The sequence below is a fragment of the Bubalus kerabau genome, chromosome 7 (assembly GCF_029407905.1).
Source record: "Bubalus kerabau isolate K-KA32 ecotype Philippines breed swamp buffalo chromosome 7, PCC_UOA_SB_1v2, whole genome shotgun sequence".
Lineage (NCBI taxonomy): Eukaryota > Metazoa > Chordata > Mammalia > Artiodactyla > Bovidae > Bubalus > Bubalus kerabau.
The window spans coordinates 106658275-106669232 of NC_073630.1; the positions used below are offsets into that span (position 1 = coordinate 106658275).

Sequence of the window (10958 nt, forward strand, 5' to 3'; positions counted from 1 at the left end):
CTCAGCTGTGTCCAACTCTTTGTGACCCCGTGGACGGCAGTACACCAGGCTTCCCTGTCCTTCACTATCTCCCGGAGTTTGCTCAAACTCACGCTCATTGATTTGGTGATGCCATCATATTAGTCATTTGAGACATAAGATAAAAGTATTATTTGTTTCATGACCTGAAGAAATAAGTAATATTTCAACACTGAGGAAACTAAAATGGATTTTTTTTTTTTTTTTTTTTTTGGCTGCATCATGTGGCAAGCAGGATCTTAGTTCCCTGACCAGGGATCAAACCAGTGCCCTCTATGGTGGAAGCACAGAGTTTAACCACTGGTCTGCCAGAAACTAAAAAAATAAAAGCATTTTAATGAAAGATAAGATGCTTTGATACCTTTTGCCCTAGCGTTAATTAAGATGAGAAGAATTTTTTTTACTCTTTATAAATGTAAAAATCCTCAATTATTCCCTTTTATTCTCTTAAGACACTCAAGGGTTTGTGTTTATACAGTGACAATTCTGAGGCCTGTTTTCATTACAGTTTACTTACTGGGAGATTCAAGGTTCAAAAAGGTCATTCTTATCAGGGTTAGACCTAATGAGAGGAGTATTAAAAGAGCTACGACTTCTTGAGCACTTCCATCCATTGTTTCAGTGAACCCTACAACAATCTATGAGTTAGCTGTTATTCCCATTTAAAACACAGGGGAAACTGAGGCTTGGTGGGCTTCACAGCCAACCTTTACCACTGGTCAGAATCTTTTATAAGAGTCTTACACACAGTAGCTCATTCAATTCCCATGACAAATTTATGACCACTATTATCTTTCTTTTATATATGGGAGGATGAGGTGAAGAGTGGAGACGATAAAAATCTAGAGACTCTGAGTGCCAGGATTCCAGGAAGCCTGCCCATGTATCCCCTTGATTGGTAACCACTTGGATGAGCTCATGGTGAAGCTGGGAGGCGGTAGTGGGAACTCGGAAAATGGCTCTGTTGTGGGATGTGCAGCCTGTGCTAGAAGTGAGGTCCTTGCTCTTTTTTCCTCCTTGGCCTTCCTGGCGGTTGTTCCCGGCACTCCACAGTAAAATGGTCACCATTTAGTAACTTTCTTGTTCATTGTCTTTACATCCATTCATTGACTTTTTAAAGGAAATGTTTGGCTACTGCCACTGGTGTACATAAGTTGGTTGCATAATAGAAAGGAAAGAAGCCAGGACGGGAGGCTCCATTTCTAAAGAAGGCTTTTTAAAGCCGACTAAGAGTGATTTATTTCACAGAGAGGGTTGTGAAACTCGGGTCTCTCTATACGCTTTCATTGCTATGACGACAGGAGGCTCCTGCTGCATGTAGCCAGAAAAAGCAGCTGACATTTTGGTCCTAGGAACATAGGGGAGAGGTTTACAAAAACAAAAAACAAAACCCAAACCCTGGCGTGTGAATTTCAGTTAGAGAAAGAAAGAAAGAAGAAAAAAAAAACCCCTAAGAGCAAGTCAAAACCCCTATTCTTGCCTTTAGAAAAGATAAGAAAGGAGAAATGTTGGGGCCTTCTCGCCTGTCCAAGTAGCCAATAAAACAGATTTGAGCACAAAACCCTATTTCGTCTCACGCCTCTTAACAGCAATCTGAAACAGAAAGCTCACTTTGGTTTCACTTGACTTGGCCATTATGAAGCAACTAATTGATAAAGCAGTAATACTTTATGTTGAGTTTCTCCACCCCGCCCCCCCCCGCCCCCAACCAACACACACACACAAGGGAATTCACTAGGGTCAGATTTATTTATTTTTCCATTTCTTTGGATCAAAAGAAAATTCAAAGAATATTTCTTTCTTGACCCCCAATTTTACTGCAAGAAAAATTATTCCAAGTGTGTAATCAAACACTTCCTCACTAGATTGGGGTTGACCCGTATACAATATTGATATTATGTATAAAACAGACAATTGATGGGAACATACTACATAGCACAAGGAACTCTACTTAGCACACTGCAGTGACCTAAATAGAAGGAAAATCTAAAAGGAGGGGATATATGTATACATATGGTTAATTGCTTTTGCTATGCAGGAGAAGCTAACACAACATTGCAAAGCAACTATGTTTCAATACAAATGAATTAAAACAAACACAAAAACTTCTTCACTCTGTGTCTAGTATTCTGCGAGGTGCTGCACCTGACATTAAAAAAAAACACCTTATTTAAATCCTACAACGACCCTAGTGGAGGCATTATTATCACTATTTGCTTAACAGATGGGTAAATTCAGTCCAGAAGGTGTGATGTGACCCCGCAAGCTCACATAGCCTGTAAGAGGCAGAAGTCAGGATTTAAACTCAGGTGTGTAAGACACTGAAACCCATGTTCTACCTACTCTTCTAGGCATAGACCTGGCATTGTCATTTTATTTTACAGCAAGTGTGTAACTGCAAGGAAGAAATCCTGAGGGAAAACCTAGAATAAATTCCCTTTCTACAGAGTTCCATTCATATTAGTTATGATCGATAGATTGATTCAAATGTATCAGGCATAGCTAATTTCCTCTCAATTCTCACAACAGATCGCTAAGGCAGTAACTAATTTTAAGATCCCAATTTCCACAAATGAGGGCACTGAGGATCAAAGAGTCATTTTCACAAAGTCACAGACCCTGGTAAAGCCCAGATGTAAACCAGATCTGTATGTTTAAAGAGCCCACGATCTTACTCACTTTGTTACACCATCTCCCTACAATCAGTCAAGACCATACCACACGCTCTATTCCCCAGACTTCTGACCGTCTTTTAATGCCCAAGATAAACATCAGGCTAGCCTCAGGTGGTACCACCATGGCAAGCACAGCCCTTGGGAGAAGATGCTCTGTGGGCCTTGTGTGAACCACTTCCTAGCCTAATTGGACATCCCTTGGGCACCCAGGCCTACATGGGAAGTTCCTCTGAATTTTTGGGGCTTCCTTCTCCTTCACTGGAGGTTGTTCCAAAATCATATGTGGAGTCTGAAAAATAATCTTTTATATTCTTGGGGGAAAAAGATTCCCAACACATTCTGGACTTTGTGTTAAACTTAAATAAAATAGCAATGTTTTACATTACAGATCAACTGAATAAAAATAACAAGCAGTTGAGAGGAAATGAAATGAAAAATGTTTGAAACTGTCCAGACACATCATTATTCATTTCATTTCTGTCATCACTATTTATTATTTTTACTTAGTTGATAAGTGAAACTGTGCCTGAGTGCCTATCGGGGATTAAACACCAAAGGATCTGGAAAGGAAAGCCCAGGAATTGAATTGCTAAATGGCTGTACAAAAATTCCCTGAAAGAAAATAAACAAGATTCACTAATAACATGTATATATTCTTTTCCAAAATGTGGAAAGCAGTACTGGATGGTCAGTAGATGAAACAGACTGCTGTGCTTTGCTGGATCTTACTGAATGGACAGAAATATAAACTTAAATATTTCCTGAAAGGGGTGTCCTTTTTTTTTTTTTTTTAAATAGTCATAGTGAATGATAGTCATAACCATCAGGGTTGAGCTGAATAAGCTGTGAACTGAAAAAGACTGATATCCATGAGAAAGGGGAGAATTAAAAAAAAAGGATTTCTGCTGAGTTGGACCAAGTGACCATTTCTATTCAGTGTACTTAGGCCCTGGGCCAGAGGGGAGCTCAGATATAATGCCAAGGTGACATATTTAACCTCTTTGCAGATTAATGGCAGTTCAAAAGGGATACATTCTCCGCAAGACCTCTGGGTTATAGATCAACAGCGTTGATCTGCAGTTGAAAGCACGGCTTTCTCCTGCAGGGTGACCTCTAATTCCCAGGAGGAATGAGGGAGCATGGCTTGCATTATTGTTTTATTTTAGAAGACAGAGTCAGAAATGAAGATACCTTACAATATAGGAGTTATGATAATTTTTTAGTTCTTTGATTCCCCTCCCCCTTTATCTCTTCCTAAATAAGACATTATTAGGAATTAGGAATTTTGTGTATGTGAGTATGCATCCTAAAAAAATAATGGAAGGAGACAAGAGACAATGAGTCAGAAAACTCTAAAAGGGAATCAGGAAAAAAATAGTCACAATAACTAAAGAAATGATCAAAGATGAATATAATACTATAGAAATTTTCTTATCTTTTGGAAAAGCAAAATGTTCCATTTCTACATTGCTATTAGGTAAAAGACTGGGACAGTGGTGATGATTGAATAACTTTAGATAATTTAAACAGGGAAAACACCCAAATTACTTTGATTTGAAAGTTTATTTTTAACAACCACTTTCCTTTTGATTTATTTAATACAGTTAGTCAAGTATTTCTGCAAAACACATTTCAGGATTTCAGACTTCACCAAGATCTGAATGCTAGTCTGGCCAACAATATTTTTCCATTTCTAAGCATCATTTATTAGTATTTGCTCTTTAACCATGGGGGAGAAAAGGAAACATGAATTCTAGTGTTAAAATTCCCTAGTAAGTAGTTTTTCTGTAAATCACGCAAAAGGATTTTTTTTTCATTGTTGTTGTTAACAAGTGGCTTTGTATTAGGCAAAAATATTAGACCTCTCTGTCTGATCATGCAAACTAGGTTAACAAATACAATTAAGCCAATACAGTAAACTTCTTAAAATTTACCTTCAGGTAAGTGGCTGGACCCAGAGCCTTGGCAGAAAATTGCAGCTGAATCCTGTCTTCGCACACAGCCTGGAAATAAGTTTGACAAATGCCCAATATTCTTTAAATCTCTCTCCTTGTTTAGCTCTGCTTCTTTGCCCAGAAACACATTCAGGTCTATTGGAGTTGAAATTCTGCTGCTCTGTCAACTCGTCAGGGTCTGAGGTGACGGACGAATTCGGAGGTTGGCACTGGGGCGTATTTCAGACTGTCATCGTTTTTTTTTGTTGCAGATTCCCGCAGTTCTCCAGCGGCCCAGCCTCTCCCGAGGAGGGCGAGGGTGGGCTGAGCATCACAGGCAGTGCAGACCCGTGGGAAGGAGCTCACTCTGCCCGAGAGAATGGGGTTAACTGTCCTCCCCTCAAGCTCTTGTTCTCAGAGGCTCATAACTTGGCCAGAATATAAGCACTTGGCTCCTTATGCTTTTTTTTTTTTTTTTCCCCTTTTCTTTCTCAAACAACTCTGAAAGGTTTTACAAGCAGGATCTCTTTTTGGGGGTTTTTAAATTTTAAAAGAGACTGAAAAGAGACTCCATGCTGTGGTTTCTTCCTAAAGGAAATTGGAGGGGGGATGGGGGTTAAAGAAGGGGAAAGAATAATCGTAGCAGATGCATTTTTTACATCCTCTGTGCAAAAACTGTTCTCACGAATGCATCTGAATTTATTAATAGCAGGATATTGCAGGTACTTTAACCTTTTCAAAAGATGACCTTCAGAAATTTACATATATATGAAGCACTATTCCTTCATCGTATGTTGATCCAGAAATGTTGCAGTTCATAAACCATTCTTTCTGCAACAGAACTCCCTACCATAACCCCCTGTATAATGATTGATCTGTAAGAAGGAGCTTTCCCATGAAATAGACTTAGCATTTTCGTTACTTCTATATATGTCTCATCTCTTCCACTGCAACTTCTACATTTATTGAACATTTGTTATGTGTCAGACATTGGTTAACAGTTTTTTACGCATCCGTCTCAGTTGATCCTGCCCAGTCTACATGAAGTGACCATCACGTCCATTCGATGATAGTGTGGTTTGGTAGGAAAAGTCTGCACGTTTGAGGCCACACTGTGTGGGTTTGCACATTGGTTCCTAACTGTGTATGACCTGGGATGAGTCACATAACGTCTCTATGATTCAGAATCCTTATCTATAAGATGAGGATACAGATAAGGAGATGATAATAGTGTCCATCTCAGGCGGCTGTTCTGCATCCTAAGTAGGTAAATACCTCCTGCCACCCAACAGACATTCAAATGTTAGTGATTATGCGGGAGCTTGGTGAAGCTGAGTGACTTTTCCAGGGTCTCTAGCTTGTAGAATGTGGAGCAGGATTCCAACCCAGCTACCTTGCTGACTGACGCTACTCAATATCTAGGCTCTACACTTTCTTCTCCATAAGCTGCGAGGTCCCTGAGGGTGGGAACGTTCCTCTGTTTTCTCCATGTGCCTAGCGCAGTGCTTGGCATAATGTGAATGTTCCATTGACATTAGGTAGGTCAGAGTTTAAAGTAGCTTTAAATTTTACTATGTTTATGCCAAAATCAGCATAAAAGCCAAACAACATTATCAAAAAGAAAGAAAAACCCTACCTGTAATTGTAGGCAAATACGCTCTCAGACAATTGTCTTTAGTCACATTGGCCCTATTTATTTTTCAGATCACTGCAAGAGAAAGGTAATAAGAATTATCTCAGTTTTGCAGTTGGGAAAATTTGGGAGCAGAGGAAACTGGGCAAGTTGCCTAGGAACTGCAAACAAGTCACGGTGCAGCTGGGAACTGTCTCAACGTCTCTGCAATCAGGATCGCTTGTTCCAAACTGCCTTGCCAGGCGCAGGATGAAATGACGTGATGTCCTTTTGCCTCAGACAATGGGATGTTTTTCCTTAGCCAAGGTCCAGGGTGTGAGCAGTCTCCTCAGAGAAGGATCAAAGGGGTGGGCTGTGTTAAACTCTGGTTCTGCTTTGCCTCTGCACACATCTGGGTCTGAGAAGTGTGGGAGACATGGGCACCGTTTCTTCAAAGGCTCTGAGGACCTCAGGTGTGGTGGGACTCTTCCAGGGGACGTGTGTGCGAGCTAAGTCACTTCAGTCGTGTCCAACTCTTGAGACCCCATGGACTGTAGCCCTCCAGGCTCCTCTGTCCATGGGATATCTCTCCAGGCAAGGATACCAGAGTGGATGGCCATTCCATCCTCCAGGGGATCTTTCCAACCCAGGGAAGGAACCATGTCTCTTAAGTCTCCTTCATTGGCAGGCAGGTTCTTTAACACTAGTGCCACTTGGGAAGCCCTACAGGGTACATAGGACAAGCGTTACTGAAGGACAAGCTTTACTGAAGATTTTACCTGGAAAGGCTAGAGGAGATTTTCTCTGGGACCTAAGGTGTTAACTTCTTGTAACAATATTCCCCATTTGTTTGACATGGCTTCATGAGATTGATTTCAGGTAATTACATCAATTCAATGAGAATGTAGGGAAAGTTTCAGCTGGAGGGCTGTGGGGAAAAGATTTGACCAAGAAAAGTATTTTTTCTAATACTAAAATTGATATTTTATGTTTTTACAAAATGATCCTAATAAAATTTCTTACAGAAATCTGTTAACATAACAAATAACTTGGTTAGAGTAAACTGGATTTATCTCTCAAATGTAAATATGTACCTAAGGAATTTGTAGGTGGCAAAGCTTGAGAATTTTGACTCTCAGTTATACAGGATTTTGCTCTAGGTCTTATTAATCTAAATGATTAAAAAGACCCATTGTATTTCTTACAATTAGATAACAGAGAAAAGACAGAGTGTGTGTATTTTTTAAAAAAGGACCTTGAATCCACAATATCTAAGTATGACTTTATTCTGGGAATGTTTATGGGCAGATATCCAAACTAATTGTCTCTAAAATTGTTGTTTCTAAAATAGTTTACAGCTCATGAAGTTGAGGACAATAAGCCTACTCCAATACCGCACTAACAGATGGAGCTGTGGAATGGATTTAGACACTTATCCAGTATCTAAATGTGATGGGAGAACTTTGATAAAAAGGAGCTTATTACATTCCTGCATATGAACTGACCCACATCAGCTTCGGTCAGAAGGGTCCAACAAGAGTCAGACCCTGGAAGTGTTTTTTCAAAGTTGGTGGTTTTTCAAGCTTTTAATGCTAGGACTCCCTTTTACCCTAGTGAAAGCTGTGGCCAAGCTCCTAAAGTTCATCCATGAACCTCCGCTCCCCCAAGGGATTCCATGAAGTTAAGAACCTTTGATTCAGGTTAAGGGCCAGGGAACACATTCATCAGTCCTCAAGCATCAGATAAGTCCTTTTGTTATACACAGCACAAATCTCTGGGTGATAGGAGACAAAATGTCATAGTTTCTGCATCGTAGGAACCTAAGAGACAAGAGTACATTCATTGTCAGAAGAGGGCATGGTTCCCTTGGACAAGTTGTTGATGAACAATTAATCAGCTGGTCTAAGAAAAAAAAGGAAAATTTTAATAGAGCCAGATTTGAGGATTATAGCCCAGGAAGAACATCTCAGCAAGCTCTGAGACTTGTTCCACCCATTAGAAGTCAAGGCACAATTATATAAGTTTTTTGAGACTGAGGGCTGTACATCAAATGACATAATATTTTTTAAAATTTATTTTATATTGGAATATAGCTGATTTACAATGCTATGTTATATTCAGGTGTACAGCAAAGTGATTTAGGTATGTTTACACATGTATCTTGGAGAAGGCAATGGCACCCCACTCCAGTACTCTTGCCTGGAAAATCCCATGGATGGATGGGCCTGGTGGGCTGCAGTCCATGGGGTCGCTAAGAGTCGGACACGACTGAGCGACTTCACTTTCACTTCTCACTTTCATGCATTGGAGAAGGAAATGGCAACCTACTCCAGTGTTCTTGTTTGGAGAATCCCAGAGAAGGGGGAGCCTGGTGGGCTGCCGTCTATGGGGTCACACAGAGTCGGACACGACTGAAGTGACTTAGCAAAAGCAACAACACTTGTATCTCCTCTTTTTCAATTTCTTTTCCCATTTAGGTTATTACAGAATACTGAGCAGAGTCCCCTGTGTGATACAATAGGTCCTTGTTGGTTATCCATTTTAAATATAAGCACTCACAGATTTATAGAATGATCAGACGACATTATTACTGACAGTTTACCTACTCCAGATCTGAGTGTCTTCATGGTCGTTCATGCAACCCTGCACAAGATCAAGAAGGAATGCGATTGTTTAAAGAAGTTGTTGTGTTGATGCTAAGAGAACATCGCTCTTTATGGTTGAGCAGGTAATCCTGCTGATGGGGGAGGGCTGGTCCGTGTATAATACAGATACACAATGCACAGGGAGGGAGAGAGGAGAACAAAGGGCAGAGAAGAATTGTTTATGTTTAAATTTTTCTTGTCGTCCCATAAAATAGGAATTTTATTTCACAGAGTGGAAAGTCCCAGGTAGGAAGTGAGTCTGGTTGAAGGGGAGGTGTAGTGACAACAGAGTGTCGACGATTCTATTGGCCAAGACCTAGTCTGTAGGACCTTCTCCTTGCTGATGCCCTGTGTTCGTTTTCTAGGGTCACCATAACAAAGTACACACACTGGGAAGCTTTGTCGTTGTTCAGTTGCTAAGTTGTGTCTGACTCTGTGATCCCATGGACTGTAGCTTGTCAGGCTCCTCTGCCTCCACTATGTCTTGGGGTTTGCTCAAATTCATGTCCATTGACTTGGTGATGCTATCTAACCATCTCGTCTTCTGTCACCCCCTTTTCCTTTTACCCTCAATCTTTCCCAGCATCAGGGTCTTTTCCAATGAGTTTGCGCTTCACATCAGGTGGCCAAAGTATTGGAGCTTCAACAACAGTCCTTCCAATGAATGTTCACGGTTGGTTTCCTTTAGGATTGACTGGTTTGATCTCCTTGCTGTCCAAGGGATTCTCATGAGTCTTTCCCAGCACCACAATTCGAAAGCATCAATTCCTTGGTGCTCAGCCTTCTTTATGTTCTGGAGGCTGGAAGTCCAAGACCAAGGTGCTGCCTGGCTGGTTTCTCCTGAGGCTTCTCTCCTTACCTTGTAGATGGCTGTCTTCTCATTGTGTCCTCACTTTATCTTCTTTTTTCTGCTCTCAAACACCCCTGGTGTCCCTTCCGTGTCTTATGAGGGTGCTGGACCTGTTGGATTAGGGTCCCACCCTTTGACTTCATTTCATCTTAGTTGAAATAACCTGTTAAGGCTCTTTCTCCAAATCCAGTCACATTGGGGTTTAGGGCTTCCACATATGAATTTGGGGGGACATAATTCAGCCCATAGCATCCCATGTATTTTTCAGGCTTTTTAATTTATTTCTTTATGGGCCTTACTTCTGAGAACCACACTCATTTCTCAATTCTGGCTTAGTCTCTGGCCTCTTTCTATGGAATTTCCTCCATCCCTCTGCACTACCACCATATCCTGACACCAAACCATTTCAGATCTCTCAGTTCTGTCTTGGTTATCAACTCATTCCGTTAAATTTTCTTTTTCACCTTTATAGTTTTTTATTGAGTTAGAGAATATAGTTTTTCTTTACTTATTCCATCACTATTTTCTATTTTCCTATGGGATCCCTGGTGGCTCAGACGATAAAGAACCCACCTGCAGTGCAGAAGATCCAGGTATGATCCCTGTGTTGGGAAGATTCCCCTGGAGAAGAGACTGGCTACTTACTCCAGTATTCTTGCCTCAAGAATTCCATGGACAGAGGAGCCTGATGGGCTACAGCCTATGGGGTCACAAAGAATCAGATATGATTGAGTGACTAACACTAAACATTCTGTTTTACATTTTATCTTCATAATAGCCCAGTAGATATTAAATGCCTGTTTTAGAAATGAGATGACTGTGCTGAGAGAGGTTGAATTGGTTTTTCTAATGTCTCAGATGTGAGGTCAATTTCTGACTATGGATACTTGCAGAAGTTGCTATAGCCATCCTCCCCTGGCCCAGACCACCTATGGGCTTAGTCATACCCTCTACTAGGTCTTAAGCAGAGGCTTGACTGACAGAAGTTATTAAAAAGTAAGACAGCTGCAGATATGCAAAGTATTTTGCTAAATATCATGTGCTGAATGTGATTAATTGCCATTTTTCTCCTTATAATTCAAAGCAAAAAAAAAAATCTAAAGAGGAATATTGGTTAGAGTTGGGTGAATTTTGTGAGGCTAAGCAATTTGGCTTTTTTATCATTAGGTAAAAAGGAGCTCTGGAAGATTAGAAAGAGCAGGAAGGCAAAACCATAAAATACAT

The 10958-nt window shown here is 40.5% G+C and overlaps 1 protein-coding gene across 1 annotated transcript in view; it reads right to left on the reverse strand.

Moving 5' to 3' along the window:
• The window catches only part of SPARCL1 (SPARC like 1), a 54236-nt gene extending 49188 nt beyond the window's left edge, over positions 1-5048 (reverse strand). The window contains exon 1 of the mRNA XM_055589070.1: positions 4628-5048. The gene's annotated coding sequence lies outside the window, so the exon portion shown is untranslated. The remainder of the gene's footprint in view (positions 1-4627) is intronic.
• Between the last annotated feature and the right edge of the window lie 5910 nt (positions 5049-10958).